This window comes from Coenobita brevimanus, chromosome 54 (genome assembly GCF_032717465.1).
Source record: "Coenobita brevimanus isolate Jiangsu-jjx chromosome 54, ASM3271746v2, whole genome shotgun sequence".
Taxonomy (NCBI): Eukaryota; Metazoa; Arthropoda; class Malacostraca; order Decapoda; family Coenobitidae; genus Coenobita; species Coenobita brevimanus.
This window is the reverse complement of record NC_137007.1, coordinates 30621213-30638712: the sequence shown is the minus strand read 5'-3', so window position 1 is coordinate 30638712 and position 17500 is coordinate 30621213. Positions and strand designations below refer to the sequence as shown.

Here is a 17500-nt window from a genome sequence, read left to right as displayed (position 1 = left end):
CTGCATTACTCCACAACCACCTAATTCTATACTTACCTCGCAACACACCTGTCACCCAACACTTGTCATCCCACACCTATCACTTTCACACCTGTCACCCCAAACCTGTCAACCTCCACACCTGTCACCCTGCACCTGTCATCCCCACACCTGTCAACCTCCACACCTGTCACCCTGCACCTGTCATCCCCACACCTGTCAACTTCCACACCTGTCACCCTGCACCTGTCATCCCCACACCTGTCAACCTCCACACCTGTCACCCTGCACCTGTCATCCCCACACCTGTCAACCTCCACACCTGTCAACTTCACACCTATCCAGCCTCACACCTTACGCCACAACTGACTAATCCTACACCTTCCTCACTCCACACCTGCCACCTCCACACACCTGTCACCCCACACCTGACAAGCCGGCAGCAAGGGACTCCACCCATGCCCGTCTCACCTGTCTAATTATCACACACACACACACACACACACACACACACACACACACACACACACCTGACCTTCCTCCTACCCCCTTCACCACTTCCTCCACCCTTATCTTTACCCTCCTCCCTCAATTTCCTCCTCCTCCTCCTCCTCCTCCTCCTCCGCTCTTCTGATCACATTCTCCACCAACCCCTTCAATACGATGATGCATCCTTACTCCCTACCATATTCTACGTGACATGGATTTCTTGGCGATTTATTTACACACATATCTTCTCTTTTATGTTACTTGTATATTTCTTGCATCGACTTGGTTTCTTAGTAAAATACAATAGGATAGGAAGGTGTAATAAGGAAAGTAAGTCGCTAAGGAAATGGTGTTACGAAGTCTCCTCTGTTACCTAGAAAGCGGCCCTAAGAAACAACCTCTGTTAAGCTCTTCAATACGAGGACGTCTTTATATATTACTTATTTTCTTATCTATCTATTTATATCTATTTACCTATCTATCTATCCATCCAGAAGGCTAGTACAGTCAATTTAAGATACACTAACTACCACCCCCAAAAAATGCTGTGTGTCGCAATTTGAGGCAGTAATGGGTTAGGGTGTGACAGGCAAAATAAATCGCTGATAAAGAGGTGTTGCGGGAGCTCCTAAGTCAACAGAAATACGGTCCTTAGTTTGCCATGCCCTTAGATGGAAGTTGCCTCTTTTCTCCCTCCCTCCCTTTCCTCTCCCTTTCCTCCCACCCTCCTTCTCCCTCTCCTTCTATCCCTCCCTCCTTATTCCTCCCTTCCTTACCCTCCTACTACTCCTTTCCTCCCCTTCTCTTCCTCCCGTTCCTCCTTTCCTACCAATCCCTCCTTTCCCTTCCCTTCTCCCTTACTCTGGCCCCTTCCCTCTATTTCCAACTTTCTTCTTACTGCCTTTCCCTTGTCCTTCCCTTTTGTCCTGTCTCTTCCTCCATGTTCCTCCTCTTCCCTCCTTCCTTCCCCCCTCCTTCTCCTCTTCACTCCTTCCTTCCCATTCATCCCTCTCCTTTCTCCCTCAACACCTCTCCCCTGTCACCTCTCTTTCTTCTTTCGTCCATTTCCCTATTGCTCCCCTTCTCTTCCTATCTCTCCCTCTCCTCCGCCTCCTCCCTCTCGATCTCTCCCCTTCCTCCTTCTCCCCCTCTCCCTCTCCCTCCCTCCTTTCCTCCCTCCCTCCCTCCCTGTCACAAATATGGCGGTATCTAAGTTGTTCCGCCCAAGTAAGGTATTTAGAGTAACACCCTCAGCCTCCTCCTTATGTCACACGGCTCTCTCTCTCTCTCTCTCTCTCTAATGTTCACACGGTTATCCCTCCCCCACCCAGCCACTCCCCTTGTTAAATTCTCTTTCTCCCTCTTCATCCAATTCTCTCTCTCTCTCTCTCTCTCTCTCTCTCTCTCTCTCTCTCTCTCTCTCTCTCTCTCTCTCGCGGTCTGAAAGAGTAAACTGCTATAATTTCCCCTCTCCATCAACTCTGCTCTTAATAATTCACGCCTCTATTAGCGAGTATGTCGTAAACGATATAATTGGGAGTGACTGATGCGATATTTTAGGCAGTTACTGTTTTGCAATGATGAGTAAATTTTTCACTACTTTTAAGATATATGGGGCTTACTTCCGACTACAAGACTGTGTAACACGATAGATGGATGGATAGATAGATAGACGGATGGATGGATGGACGGATAGACAGATAGACAGATGGATGGATGGATGGATGGATGGATGGATGGATAGACACAGACAGATGGATGGATGGATGGATGGATGGATGGACACAGACAGATGGATGGATGGATGGATGGATGGATAGACACAGACAGATGGATGGATGGATAGACACAGATGGATGGATGGATGGATGGATGGATAGACAGATGGATGGATGGATGGATAGAAACAGACAGATGGATGGATGGATAGACACAGATGGATGGATGGATGGATAGACAGATGGATGGATGGATGGATGGATGGATGGATGGATGGATGGATAGGCACAGATGGATGGATGGATAGACAGATGGATGGATGGATGGATGGATGGATGGATAGAAACAGACAGATGGATGGATGGATAGACACAGATGGATGGATGGATGGATAGACAGATGGATGGATGGATGGATGGATGGACTGACAGACAGACAGACAGACAGACAGACAGATGGATGGATGGAGGGAGGGAGGGATGGAGGGATAGATATATGGAAAGACTGAGGGATGGATGGATGGATGGATGGAGAGGAGAACAGTAAGAGCCTAGTGCCAAAATCGAGCACGAAGCCAGACCAGCGGATTTGATGGATGGATAGAGTGACTGATAGACGATAAACAGATAGATAGATAGACAGATAAATAGATAGACAGATACATAGATAGAGATATATAAGTTTTGCTGAACTCGTGAAAATATTAAAAAATAAAATAAAATGCTTGTCCAACTGAATGACTCGTATGTTAAGGCTTGATCATTTTGCATCGTATGGACTGTGTGATCTCTCTCTCTCTCTCTCTCTCTCTCTCTCTCTCTCTCTCTCTCACATAATTCACCTCCCCTTATTCTAATTTGTTCTGCTTCCCTCATGCGTCCTCCCCTTCCTCTTCCTCTTATTAAATGCGCCCCTCTCTCTCTCTCTCTCTCTCTCTCTCTCTCTCTCTCTCTCTCTCTCTCTCTCTCTCTCTCTCACCAGTCTTGTACCTCATTCTTCAACCTTTATCTTCTTTCTCCTTCTATAATTATCCCATCCTTCTCCCTCCTCCCTTTCATTCTACCTCCCTCCTCATTACGTACTTCCTTCTTCTCCATTGTCCACCTTCCCCCCCATGCCTTCTTTCTTGATCTCCTTCCTTCTCTCCATCTACGCTTTGTCCTCATTCCTTCCTTCTCTTCTTCCTCCTCTCCTTCACCTTCCTTCAAACCCAACTCCTCCTCCGGAGAGTGTTTAGGATGATGACTGGATGTGGAAGATCAACGTAGGCATCTCTGTTTACAATCGTTCTTTTATTTTTTTTTCCATCTATTTACCACTCTTCCTTCTTCCCTTCTTCCAGCATTCTCTCCTTTACTCTCTCTTCCTTCTCCTCCTTCCCTTCTTCCACCATTCCCTCCTCTAGTCCCGCTTCCTCTCTTCCATCTCCCTTCTTCCACCATTCCCTCCTTTAGTCCCTCTTCCTCTCTTTTTCCTTCCCCTCCTCCACCATTTTTCTCTTTAGTCCCTCTTTCTCTCTTCCTTCTCCCTCCTTCTCTTCCTTCAGCCCACAGTCCATCCTCAAGCGGTCTTTCGTATGAGGGTCGGGTACGGAAGATAAATGCTGACATCCTTATCTACCTTATGCTTTCCCCTCTTACACATATATACATTTTTACTTCTGGTTTCTTTTTTTTTATCTTCCCTCCCTCTCTTCCTATTCCCTCCTTCATTCACTCCCTCCTTTATTCCTTATCCCTCCTCCCTTCCCTCCATCACTTCCTCCTTCTCCTCCTTCATCCTCTTCCTTCCTTCCATCACTCCTTTCTCCTCCTTCTCTTACTTATTTCTTCCATTCTTCCTTTCCAAAATTCTTCTCTCCTTCCCTCACTCCTCCCTTCTTCCCTAGACGTTTTCCCTCCTACATTCATCATTCTTTCCTTCCTCCCTTCCTTCCTTCCTTCAGTCCCACTTCCTTCCTTCCATCACCCCCCTCTTCCTTCCTTCCATCACCCCCCTCTTCCCTCCTTCCCCCCCTACAGGTCACGGTCCATCCCCGGGCAGCATTCAGAATGACGGTCGGGTGCAGAAGACAAAATATACAAGCATCTTTGTTTACCTTATCTTTTCTCCTCTTTCCTTTCCTCTGTCCATCCTTCACCCTCCTTCAGTCCTTCTGTCCCCCCTCCGTCCTTCATGCACCCCCTCCTTGCCCTCCTTCTTCCTTCCTTCATTCCTTCCATCCAGCTTTAGCATGTCAATCGAGTCGTGAAAATACAACCAGCCATCCAATTTACCCTATCTTTTTCCTTCTGTTTCTATATTTCTTTCCTTCCTACATCGATCCTTCTTCCTCCCTCCATCCCTCCTTCCTTCCCTCCATCACTCCTTCACTCCCAACCTCCTTCATCGTCCTTCAGCTTCCCCCAATCCAGAGTCCAACCCCGGGCGGTATTTAGAATTCGGGTCGGGTGGGGGATGATAAGGGCAGGCATCAAACATGGAGACGATGTGGAGAGGGAAGAGGGGAGGCGGGGAGAGGAAGAGGGAGATGGAGGGAGAGATAAAAGGGAGACAGAGGGAGGAGGAATGAGGAAATGAGAGAGAAAGAGGGGAGGAGAGAGAAGTGAGATGAATGGAGAGATAAAAGAGAGACTGAGGGACAGAAGAAATATGAGTCAATGAAAGAGGAAATGAGAGAGAGAGAGAGAGAGAGAGAGAGAGAGAGAGAGAGAGAGAGAGAGAGAGAGAGAGAGAGATAATGCAGCAACCCCGCCCTCCCTATAGAGATACGCGCCTCAGCCAATCACAGCCTCCCTTACAAACACCCTAACCAATCACAGCCAAGATTAGGTGACGAGGTTAGGATTGGGGTTAGGGGGTTAGGTCAGGTTAGAAGGTCAAGTGGGGAGGTTAGGTGATGAGAGGTGGTTTTTGCCCCTTATATATCGAGGCTCGTCTCTCTCTCTCTCTCTCTCTCTCTTACGGGTATTTCGTGGTTTTTCTTACATTTTCCTGCCGGGTTCGACTTGGGGGATTGGTGTGTGATGGGGCTTCTCTGCTTTACTATCCTTGTCTTAGCTTCCAGAACCCACAATAGTAATCTGCCCTGCAACAAATGACTATCCCACCTACTTTACTTTCCTCCACCTCTCCTCAACATTCTACCTACCTCCTCTACCTCCCTCCTTTTCCGTTCCTACAATTTTCTCTCCCTCCCTTCCCTTTCCCTCCCCAACTAGTCTCCATGTTGTGTAAGAAGTGGGGAGGGGAGACGAAGGTAAGAGAAAGGGAGGGGGAGAGAGTGCAGTGTAAGGGAAGGCGAACAAGGAGATGGGGAAGGGGAAGAGGGAGGAAGATAAGGGAAGGGAAAGGAGGGGTAGAAGAGATCGGGGGAGAGAGAGAGAGGATAGGGCAAGGTGTAAGGGAAGGGTAGGGGGATGGGGGACGGGAGGGGAAGGGGATGGGGGGAGAGAGAGACAATATAATAACAATAATCAACACATCAGTACTAAAAAATACCCCTGGGCTCCCAACTCCTTTCCTTTAGCTGTGATTGTGTGTGTGTGTGTGTGTGTGTGTGTGTGTGTGTGTGTGTGTGTGTGTGTGTGTGTGTGTGTGTGTGTGTGTGTGTGTGTGTGTGTTTAGGTCCTCGTGTGTGTTTTTAATGTTTTTTAACAGCAGTACCTTTATCTGGCTGTCTGGTCAACCTCCCCCCCCTCTCTCTCTCTCTCTCTCTCTCTCTCTCTCTCACACACACACAAACACACACACACACTATCACCCCCATCTCCCTATCACCACCATCTATACACACACCAACAAAAAAGTAACAGATTGCCCAGCTCCTTGCCCTTGGTCTTTTCTTCCCCCTCTACTCTCTCTCTCTTTCTCTCTCTCTCTCTCTCTCTCTCTCTCTCTCTCTCTCTCTCTCCACCACGAGGGATAAAAACAGATCCAGGTTTCGAATCCAAGCAAATAATAAGCAATCAAAAGTAATGGTGGGGTCATTAGGGGAAGGGAGGGGAGGGTGAGGGTGAAGGGGAGGGAAGGGGAGGGGAGGGGAGGGAAGGGGAGGGGAGGGGAGGAGAGGGGAGAAGAGGGGAGGGGAAGGGAGTACAAAGGAAACCAAACAGCAACAGACCCAACAGTCCTTTCGAGGCTGCTAGTTACAGAGAAGACTATCATTATGGTATCTAATTCTACAAGCTGAAGGTAAGGACAGCAAAGCAAGAAGGCTCTCCCCCACCCACCAAACCCTCGAAGCAGGCAGGAAAAAAGTGAGAAAGACCATCATGCAGCATGGAAAAGATGACAAGGAAATTTCACACGGGAGGGGAGGGGAGGGGAGGGGAGGAATGAAGAGAGGAGAGAAGGGAGCAACGGAGAGAGGAGAGGGTAAAGATAGGAATAGGAGAGGATGGTAGGGGAGGGGGAGAGAACAGTGGATGGACGGAGAGGTATGGACAGGAGGAAAAGGGGATGGAGGGAGAGGGATGGACAGGAGGAAAAGGGGATGAAGGAAGGAGGAAGAGTGTGAGAGAAGAACGAGGAGGAGGAAGGGGAGAGGGGAGGGCTGGGGAAGGAGGAGAGGGGAGGAGAGCGACAGAGAGAGGGAAAGGGAGATACAAGGAAGGATGAAGGAAAGAGGGAGACAGGGGAGAGGACGAGGGAGGAGGGGTAGAGGGAATACGGAGAGAGAGAGAGAGAGAGAGAGAGAGAGAGAGAGAGGGGGGGGATGGGAGACTGAGAGGTAATGGGAGGGAAAGTGAGCCAGATAGAAGAGAATTGGGGAGGGAGGAGAAGCATGGAAGGAGAGAGAGAGAGAGAGAGAGAGAGAGAGAGAGAGAGAGAGAGAGAGAGAGAGAGAGAAATCATCCTTCTATCTATCTATCTACATCATCCACACACACACACAACAGAACACTTATCACCTCTATTCCCACCTCTCTCTCTCTCTCTCTCTCTCTCTCTATCATCCCCTCCCCCCGTCCTGCAGTAGAGTGAAGACAGAGACACAGACTCTCTTTATCCCCCACCAAGCCAACAACGCCACAGGTATTTCAAGGGCAGGTAAAAAAGAGATTAAAGCCACCTAATTAGTCTACCTGCGAGTTTCAATCAAAGTATTTAAATTCGAGTACGTTCTTGGATTTACCTTGAAGAAAATAAAGATACGTAATACAAAGGTTAATAAAGATAAATATGAATAAGAATTTAATGTTATTCGCTCTTTTGCCTGTCTTATATTTAATTTCTCCTTTATTTTCCGGTTCCAGTCTCTCTTCATTTTCCCTTCCCACAAACCAAAAAACACACAAACTCTTCTTTTACCCATTACTCACCTGTCCTGTCCACCAAATATCAAAGAAATACGACAGCAACTTCTAAGATAAACAAAAAGACATAGATTAATACATAACAACGTCCAAATTTGCTGACGGAGGTAAATATGTTTGAAAGTGGAACATAAACAAAGTGACGTCAGATCCAGCACCCTGCCATCTAGCGGTGAGTTCTGCGTTACGTATCGAAGCATCTGGGTCTTTCAGGGGTTTTCTATCTTTTTCTATCTAATTCAGCCAATGTGGTCGGCCAATTTGAGTCTTTTCAGGGTTTTCTATCTTTTTTCTATCTAATTCTACCGATGTTCCGGCCCAGTCCCACCCAATTTGCCATTCCCGCTGCTCGCCGGAAGACAAACACGCCCCCTTCCCGCCACTTCGTCTTGGAGTTACCGGCTCGGCTATTTTGGCTGCTACTCTGACGTCATTGTTCTCTCTCTCTCTCTCTCTCTCTCTCTCTCTCCGCCATATTCTTCCCGCCAAATCCTTTACCCCTCCGTCTCTGCCGCCAAATCCTTTACCCTCGCCATCTCTGCCGCCAATCGCAGTACAGTTAAACAGGGATCTCAGGACAGCGATATGAAGTGGCTTGATTTCCTATTCAGAAGCGAAAATATTACTTGTTTCAAGAATATAAACAGACAGGTAGATAGATAGATAGATAGATAGATAGTGATCGATTAGGCAGGTAGAAAGGTAGCAGGTAGGTAGGTAAGTAGACACACAGACAGACAGATAGACAGACAGACTGATTGACACTTTTCTTTAAAATCTTTTTACCTAAGACCAAAATTCAGCTAATGAAATATTCTGGTAGTGAAAGAGATATAAATAATATCCATTAGTCCTCTGTCTCTCTTTTTTTTTTTTTTACCATCAATGTCCGGTGAGAGACAGCCCTCCTTTTTTTTTTTTTTTCATTACTGTAGATTTTGGTCACCTCTTTAACAACTATGAAGTCTTAATCATCACTATCATCATCATCATCATCGCACTACTACTACTACTACTACTACTACTACTACTAATAATAATAATAATAATAATAATAATAATCTTTCTGAGCTGTTGCACCTGTCAAGAATTAACTCAGGCTTTCGTATTTTTTTCTTCCTTTTTTTTCATAACTCTCTTCTCCCCTTTTCCTTCCCTTCGTTTTATTTCTCTCGCCTCTTCTATCCCATACTTCCTCTCCTCCTCTTGCATTCTTCCTCTTCCTCCTCGTCCTTCCTCTACTCCTCTTCCATTTGTCCTCTTCCTTCTTTCCTTACGTTACCCCTCTTCCTCTTCCCGTTAGTCTCACTATTTATTGCTTTTCTTTTCCTCTCATGCTGCCTCATTCGTCTCCTTTTCTGTCCCTCTGTTTCTCTGTCTGTCTTACTGTCTATCTATCTAGGTAGCTATCTGCCTTCCTCCTCTCCCTTCTCTCTTCCCTCTCTTTTCCCTTCCGTCTCATCCTTCAATCCACCCTCTTCACCTCTCCCTCCCCTCTCTTTCCTCCCATCAACTCTCCTCTTTCCTCCTCCTCTTATCCATTCCCTCCATCAGCTTCAACCCACTCTCTCACTCACTCCCCTCTTTTTCCCCTCCCTGCCGCCTCTCTTTCCCCTTTCTTTCCCCTCCCCTCTCTTTCCTCCTACCTACTTACCTCTTTCCCCTCCCCTCCCCTCCCCTGGCTCATCAGTATTCATGGGTGGTGGAAGAACAGTCTCGTTACTCGCCCCTAAGGAATGTTTTCACTGCTCTTCTTTACTACACCGCCCTTTCAGAAGTCACACACCGTTTTAGAAGTTAGAAACGTTTTTGAAGGTGCGCCCCGGTTTACATGTAAGAAACGTTTCATAAGACAAAAACGTTTAATAAATCACACAGTGTTTTATCAGTCGCACACTGTTTTATAAGTCATTTACCGTTTTAGAAGTGACACCCCGTTTTAAGGTCAGAAACGTCTTACAGGTCACACAGAATTTTATAACTTCCACTCCTATAACTTCCACTCCTACAACTTCCACTCCTATAACTTCCACTCCTATAAGTTACATAAAGGTCCCCGACTTCCACAGCAGAGGAAGGGAGGATATGTAGTGGTGCGAGTGATAATGCTGTTGTTGTGGCCCTAAACTCATTTGGACGTGATCCCGGTGGACTATTGGCAAGAGTCGCCCTTTTCCTGCACTCCACGATGCTCCACACGGGGGACAGGGACGGAACTGAGGGAAGTAAAAGATCAGGGACGGGAAGGTAGTAGATGGGAAGGTGGGTACATCTTTATCGTCTTCATCTTGATCTTACCCGTGCGTTCCACCTCACAAGGGATGAGAACGTCTACAGCACCGTTACTTAATCTCTTTTGGGATATGAATTAGAGAAGGATGTCCTGAGCTTTAAGAAGGAGGGTACCGCGTGTCGTGTTCATAGTCGCAATGGTCTGTCTGCCAACAAACTGTCTACATGCAATTTCTCGACGGCAGAGTGTTAGACTGTGCGGCTTTTTTTTTTTCTTTCTTTCTTTTTCAATATGTCCGACTCTAGACAGACATAATTGTATTTTAACTAAGGTCGAGCAGTTCTCCTGGTACACACCTTCATATGTCACCACCGTCCATTTAAACAAGTATACAGTATACTCGGGTTTTCATTTGCGAGGTATTTTTATAACATATCGGTGGGCTTCTTTAACGAAATGCAAGTCCATTAACTGTGTCTCTTCCGTGCTTGGGATTGAGTTCGCGTCCTTTCGAACAGATGACAAGTCCTCTAACCACTTAACCACCACCAGGCTGGTCTGTGGTGCCAAACTGATCAGGCAGATTCTGTATGAACTTATAAAACTTCTTCTAAGAACGTGCATGTAGATGGCCATCTGTATATCAGGAAAGTGGCGAGTCCCTAAGTATGGGTTGACACACAATTGAACACATCCGAATTCGTGGAAGGATATGGCTATCATGTACTCTACAGAAAGGAAGTGGCCCCAAGTTTCAGGGGGGTAGGTGGTGAAATGAAGTGACAAATTAACCTCTCAGTACGAAGTGATACGCAGATGAACACAAACTTGAACACATTTGAACCCGTCTGAACTCGTGGAAGGAAATGGCCATCAAGTACTACATGGGGGGACAGATGATGAATTGAAGCGACGAATCTCTCAGTACAAGGACACACGATTATCTTTTTCCTGGAAGTGCTGCAGCCGAGTCAGTCTGTTTACGGATTCTTACAGCACCCTTCCTGCCAGGCCTGTCCTCCCACACTGCGGTCTACGTGGAATGTACTGTAGGCTTGGCAGTGAGGCATTCCAGGTGGCTTCAGAGGATTATTTAATTATGTATCTCTCTCCTCTGATTCAGGAAATAGAAGCTTAAGACTTGCTAATTAATTGCTGTAAATCTTAAGCCATCTTGGGAGGGTGATTCAGACTTCTTGAAATACTTTCAATTTTCTTATTTCGCGGATTTTTATGACGTAAATGCCCAGATATTTAAGGTGAAGATGCTGACAGAGAGAGAGAGAGAGAGAGAGAGAGAGAGAGAGAGAGAGAGAGAGAGACAGAGAAAGAGAGAGAGAGAGGAGGGGGGTAAACGAAACAGCGGAAAATGGAAGAAAGGAGAAGACAAAAGAAACAAAGCCATGCAGGTAAAGGGAAAGGGAAAGAGAGAGAGAGAGAGAGGGGGGGGAGGGGGGAAACGAAAGATGGAGAGAGGGGAGAGGATAATAAAGGAATAGACTATAAGCAACTAAAAGGGAGAATCATGAGACAAAGAGAGAGGGGAGAAAGAGTAGGGGAGATGGAGATGCAGAAAGTGAGAGGGGGGAAAGGACGCGAGAAAGAGAAAAGGAGAGAAATGGGGAAAAAGAGAAAGCGCAAAAGAAGAAGGAGCACAGAAAAGGGGCACAAGAAAAGGGATGGAGAAAAAGGCAAAATAGTGAGGGGAAGATGAACAACAACAACAACAACAACAACAACAACAACAACAACAACAACGAGAAAGAAGAAAGGCGAGAGAGAAGAGAAAGAAAAAGTAACAAAAAGAAGCAGAGGAGGAGAACAGACAGTAGCAGACAGAGTGAGAGTTGGTATCAGTCGAGGCAGAAGTGGTAATTATTGGAACCTGCCTGTCCCTTCCCTGCCTTACCCTGACTCACTCTCACCTGCCTTACCCTGCCTCAATCTCCCCTGCCTTACCCTCCTCACCCCTGCCTTCCTTCGTGCCTTACCACCTTCCATTCTTCCTGCGTTCCCTCTCTCCTTCACTTTCCTTTGCCTCACCTCTGTCTGCCTGTCCCCCCTGCATACCCCTCCCTCACCTGTCCTTCCTGCCTTCCCTTCGTGCCATACTCTGCCCTCCTGTCTCCAATCTCTCCTGCCTCTTTCTCCTACTCGTATTTCTTTCCTCTTTTTTCTCTCTCTCTCTTACACGCATCCCTCCTTCCATCCGTTTTTTTTTTTCTTTTCTCTATCTACCTTACAATCTTTTAATTTATTTCTTTTTTTCCCTCTCCCTCCATGCCTCTCCCTTCTACCTAACATTTCGTCACCTCACTCCTCCTCTCCTTCCTACCTACGTACTTATCTGTCTACCTACCTCCCTACTTACTCACCTACGTTCTGTTCTTTAACTTACCTTCATTCCTTTCTTCCATCTCCCTTCCTTTCCTCACTCCTGTCTTATGATCTCCATTTTCCTTCCTTTCTCTCTCTCTCTCTCTCTCTCTCTCTCTCTCATTATCTTTTTCATCCTTCCGTCACATCCCTTCCTCTTTTCCCTCTCTCTTTCTTCAATACTTCCCTATTATTATCCCTTCCTTCCTACTTTCCCACCAGTTCTACTTCCCCCTCCCCTTCCCTTCCCTCTCCCTGCTCTCCCTTCCTCTCTTCCCTCTTCCTCCTCCCCTTTCCTCACCCCACCAGCCTCCCCCCGGCCACCCTGCCGCCTAATGGCCCTTAAGTACCCTCAATTTACATGCCAAAATCCCTTAACAGCCTATTTTTTACCCATTATAGCTTAACAATAGACCCCTAGATGACGAGGGACCCGTGAAAAGAGACGTTGAAAATACCCACCGAAAAACAGTATAAAAAAAAAAAAAAAAATGGCGTTGAAAAAGTCCATGAAAAGAGACAAAAAAAAAAATATTATCCCCAAATAATAGTTCTAATAAAAATCTTTAAAAAAATTGTCCGCAAAAAAAATTCTTAGAAAATAGTCTCCAAAAATAATCCCCAAAATTCTCCCCCCCCCCCAAAAAAAAAAATTCCCTAAAAAATTGCTCCCAAAAATGGCTTCCTAATATAGTCCCCAAAATTCACGCCCAAAAAATAGTCTCAAAATTTCTCCCCGAAATATAGTCCCCTAAATTCTTCCCCTAAAAAAGTCCACAAAATTTCCCCCCTCCAAAAAAAAATCCCAAAAAACTCCCCCCCCCAAAAAAAAGTCCCCAAAATTCTCCCCCAAAAAATATTCCCAAAAATTCTCCCCCCAAAAAACGGTCAGCAAAATTCTACCCCCCAAAAATAGTCCCTTAAAAAAAGGTTCCTAAAAATACTCAGCCAAAAGTAATCCAAAAAATAGTTTCCCTAAATTTGGCGCTAAAATCAGTCTCCCCAAAATTAAACCTTAAAATGAGTCTCAAGAATAGAAAAAAAATAGCTTCCAATGAGGCTCCGAAAAATCCGTATCCTCAGTAGTAAAAATAGCCCCCTTATGTAGCCCCTAAGTAGTCCTGGTAGCCCCTGAGTAGTCCTGGTTGCCCCCCCCCAAAAAACGGTCAGCAAAATTCTACCCCCCAAAAATAGTCCCTTAAAAAAAGGTTCCTAAAAATACTCAGCCAAAAGTAATCCAAAAAATAGTTTCCCTAAATTTGGCGCTAAAATCAGTCTCCCCAAAATTAAACCTTAAAATGAGTCTCAAGAATAGAAAAAAAATAGCTTCCAATGAGGCTCCGAAAAATCCGTATCCTCAGTAGTAAAAATAGCCCCCTTATGTAGCCCCTAAGTAGTCCTGGTAGCCCCTGAGTAGTCCTGGTAGCCCCTGAGTAGTCCTAGTAGCCCCTGAGTCGTCCTAGTAGCCCCTGAGTAGTCCTAGTAGCCCCTGAGTAGTCCTAGTAGCCCCTGAGTAGTCCTAGTAGCCCCTCAGTAGTCCCAGTAGCCCCTGAGTCGTCCTAGTAGCCCCGGAGTCGTCCTAGTAGCCCCGGAGTCGTCCTAGTAGCCCCGGAGTCGTCCTAGTAGCCCCTAAGTCGTCCTAGTAGCCCCTAATTCCTACCTACGAGCCTGCAATGATAGTCTAAGATGCGAAAAATAGCCTTCATTAGTCCCAGGTGTTTTGGTGTGGTTGGCTCGAGACGAAATAAACACAAAAACGACCTAACAGCCTCTCCCAGTCCCCTTCCAGTAGCCCCAGTAGCAGAATACAGCCTTAAGTAGCCCTAGGTAGCAGTCCCGAGTCGCTAAGTACACCCTAAGTAACCCCCACAGCAAGAAAAATAAATAAATAAATAAACAAATCGAAGTCTCTCCTGTTCTGAATAAAATCGTCTGGTCATAATGGAATACATTTTAAACAGACTTCATTATTTACTACAGATCGAAAAATCCAAATATTTTTAAAATGATCCAAATTTTATGAAAACAAACATACATTAACTACACAAACAATCACAAACAACAAGAACACTAAAAACAAGACAAGAAAAACAAACAAGAACTTACATATATCTCTCTCTCTGTCTCTCCCTCTCTGTCTCTCTTTCTCAACTTACATAGCTCTCTCTTCCCCCCCTCCCTCCCTCTCTCTTTCTCTCTCTCTGTCTCTCTCTCTCTCTAGCCCCCACAGACAAAAAATAGCCCAGCTGGTAATAATATAGCCCTCGGAGTAGCCCATGCTAGCCCAAGCGGACACATCGAATGCCAAGGAGCGATTTATGGCCGGGGTTGTGTATCCAAGACTGACAAATTGAGAGAGAGAGAGAGAGAGAGAGAGAGAGAGAGTTAATCCCGACTACTGTAACCGGATTTATCGGTGTAATCGCCCACGGGTAATGAACATAATACATCGAGTGTCACAAGGGGAGGGGGAGGGGGAGGGGGAGGAAGGGGAAGAGGGAGGGGTGTATAAAGGACGAGAGAATAAAGGATGAAGAAGTGTTTGAGTTAGAGAAGAACGGAAGACGGAAGGAGAGAAGGAAGGGAGAGAGGAAGGGAGGAGAGGAAGGAAGAAAGTGAGGTGGAAGGAGGGAAGGTGTATGGGACGGATGAAGAGAAAATAAGGAGGGGGAGAGGGAAAAAAAAAAAAAAAGAAGGGACGAAGGAAGGAGGGGGAGAAGGAAGGAAGGGAAGAAGAGAAGAACGAAGATGAAAGGGAGAAATGAAAAAGAAGAAGGAAGGAAGGAAAAGGGGGGGATGATGGAGGGATGTGAAAAATTATTGGGTGGCAGAAAGGAGAGAAAGAAGGATGGAGGGAAAGATGGAAGGAAGGCAAAAGTGGAGAGGAAAGACAAGGAAAGGGGAAAGAAAGAGAGAAGAAAGGAAGGGGAGAAGGAGGGAAGGAAGAAGCTTGTAGAATAGACTCTCTCTCTCTCTCTCTCTCTCTCTCTCTCTCTCTCTCTCTCTCCCTCTCTGACATAGATACAGTGCCTAGTGTAATCACGTGTCCAGCCAACAAATTACAAAGCTCTAGTGTTTCTGTATCCGACCTGTACCAGTCATTACGAGGCACCGAGGCGGCCATCATCATCATCATCATCATCACCACCATCATCATCATCATTGCTGTCATAGTTATCATCATCATCATCATCATATGTATCATTAGTGTTACCCTTCTCTCTCTCTCTCTCTCTCTCTCTCCATAATCCACCCTAGCCCTACCCTACGCACCCTAATTACCAAATGCTTAACAACTCCCCGGAATTATTATTACTAGCCATTACACGAGGCTAGTTAGATGACCAGGGATAGGGGGAGGGATAGGGGGATAGGGGAGAGGGGTAGGAGTGGGGGATGGAAGGATAGGGGGGATGAAGGAGAGGGGGAGGGGTGGGGGATGGAAGGATAGAGGGATAGTGGAGAGAGGGAGGGGTGGGGGATGGAAGGATGAGGGATGGGAGACAGAGGGGTAGGAGTGGGGGATGGGGCAGAGAGGGGTAGGAAGACTGGGGGAAGAGCTGCGATAGAGGATGCGAAGGAAAGAGGAAGAGAGGGGTAGAGGGTGGGGATAGGGTGATATGTGGTTGGGGAAGGGAGACGGATAGAAGGAGGGAAGGGGAATAGGGATGAGGATAGAGAAGAGCTAGCATTAAAGGGAAGAAGATAGGAGGGTGGAGGAACGTCTGGGATAGAGGAGAGGGAGAGAGGAAGTAAGGGAGGGGTGGGATAGGTGTGGGAGAAGGGGAATGGGATAGAGAACAGAGGAGGAGGAAAAGGACTGTGATAGGGTAGAGGGGAGGGAATAGGGAGGTGGGGGAAGGGCGAGGACAGAGGGAAAGGATAGGGGAGAGGGGAAGAACTGTGATGGGGGGGAGGGGTGGGGGACAAGGGGGATAGGTGGGACGGGAGGATTGTAAGTGGGATACCTTCGTTCCCAACACATCCCATTTTTGGCATAACAACATTGCTTTGCGTCATTTACTAGTTTGCTACACGCCGGGGAGGGGAAGAGGATGATGGTGGATGGTTGTTGTTGTGGTAGTCTGGTTGTAGTAATGACTGTAGTTATGGTAGTCTTGTTGTAGTGATGGTTATAGTTGTGGTAGTCTGGTTGTGGTGGTTGTAGTTGTGGTAGTCCAGTTGCGATGGTTGTAGTTGTGGTGGCCTAGTCGTAGTAATGGCTGTAGTTATGATGGTTGTGGTAATGAATGTAGTGGTGGTTGTGGTGAAGGTTGTAATGTCCGTGGTGACTGACTATTGTGGTAGTGGTAGTGATTATGGTTCTGGCTGTAGTGGTGGACGTGGTTGTGGTACTTGTTAAGGTTGTGGTTGTGGTTGTTGTAATGGCTGTAGTGGTAGTTGTAGTAATGGCTGTAGTGGTAGTTGTAGTAATGGCTGTAGTGGTGGTTGTAGTAAATGGCTGTAGTGGTAGTTGTAGTGGTAGTTGTAATGGTTGTAGTGTTGGTTGTAGTAATGGTTGTAGTGGTGGTTGCTGTAATGGTTGTAGTGGTAGTTGTAGTAATGGTTGTAGTGGTGGTTGTAGTAATGGTTGTAGTGGTGGTTGCTGTAATGGTTGTAGTGGTAGTTGTAGTAATGGTTGTAGTGGTGGTTGTAGTAATGGTTGTAGTGGTGGTTGTAGTAATGGTTGTAGTGGTGGTTGTAGTAATGGTGGTAGTCACCCAGGCCCTACAAAGAGGAAGGGTATTGCAGTAAGTGTATTGCGGTTGGCTTGTTTTTGCTCGTGTATTTTCATCTGTGTCTTTATTAATGTTTTTTCCTGCTTGCATCTTTGTATTTTTTCCTAATTCATCTTATATAACACTAGTCATTCATTCACACATTTATTCATTAACCTATTTACTAACCCCTTCACTATGATTATTTTCCCCATTACATCAGGCGACCACAAGACGATTTTTTTACCCTGGAAGAAATCTCTAGGAGTAAAAGGATTAATTAAGGCATAACAAATCCCCCCAAATCTCTCCTAAGCTGAATAAAATCGTCTGGATATAGCAAGAGTGAAATAAAAATCCCCGCAAAGTTCGAGAGTGAAACGTGGAGTGTGAAATCTTAGAGTTTTTTCACAACTTTGATAACTAAAATGGTATTATAGCACTGGGAGGAGCAGAAGGCTAGAGTTGCCTCCACCATGAGTGGGTTGAGGTGTGGAGGGTATCTAGGCCAAGGGGATCATTTTCTTTTAATTGCATGGTAATTGCGAAGGCTATTAGTCTCCTTAATTACTCTTTTAATTGGTCACCTGGTATTACACTCCCGATTTCTCACTTGTCTATTTCACCTACACGCCTACTTTCTCATTTTCACACTTTCTCACCCACCT

At 46.1% G+C, this 17500-nt stretch overlaps 1 protein-coding gene across 1 annotated transcript in view; it reads right to left on the bottom strand.

The window, feature by feature from the left end:
• LOC145401022 (protein slit-like) overlaps positions 1-17500 on the bottom strand; it is a 435058-nt gene that overhangs the window by 265224 nt on the left and 152334 nt on the right. The gene's annotated exons all lie outside the window — the stretch shown is intronic.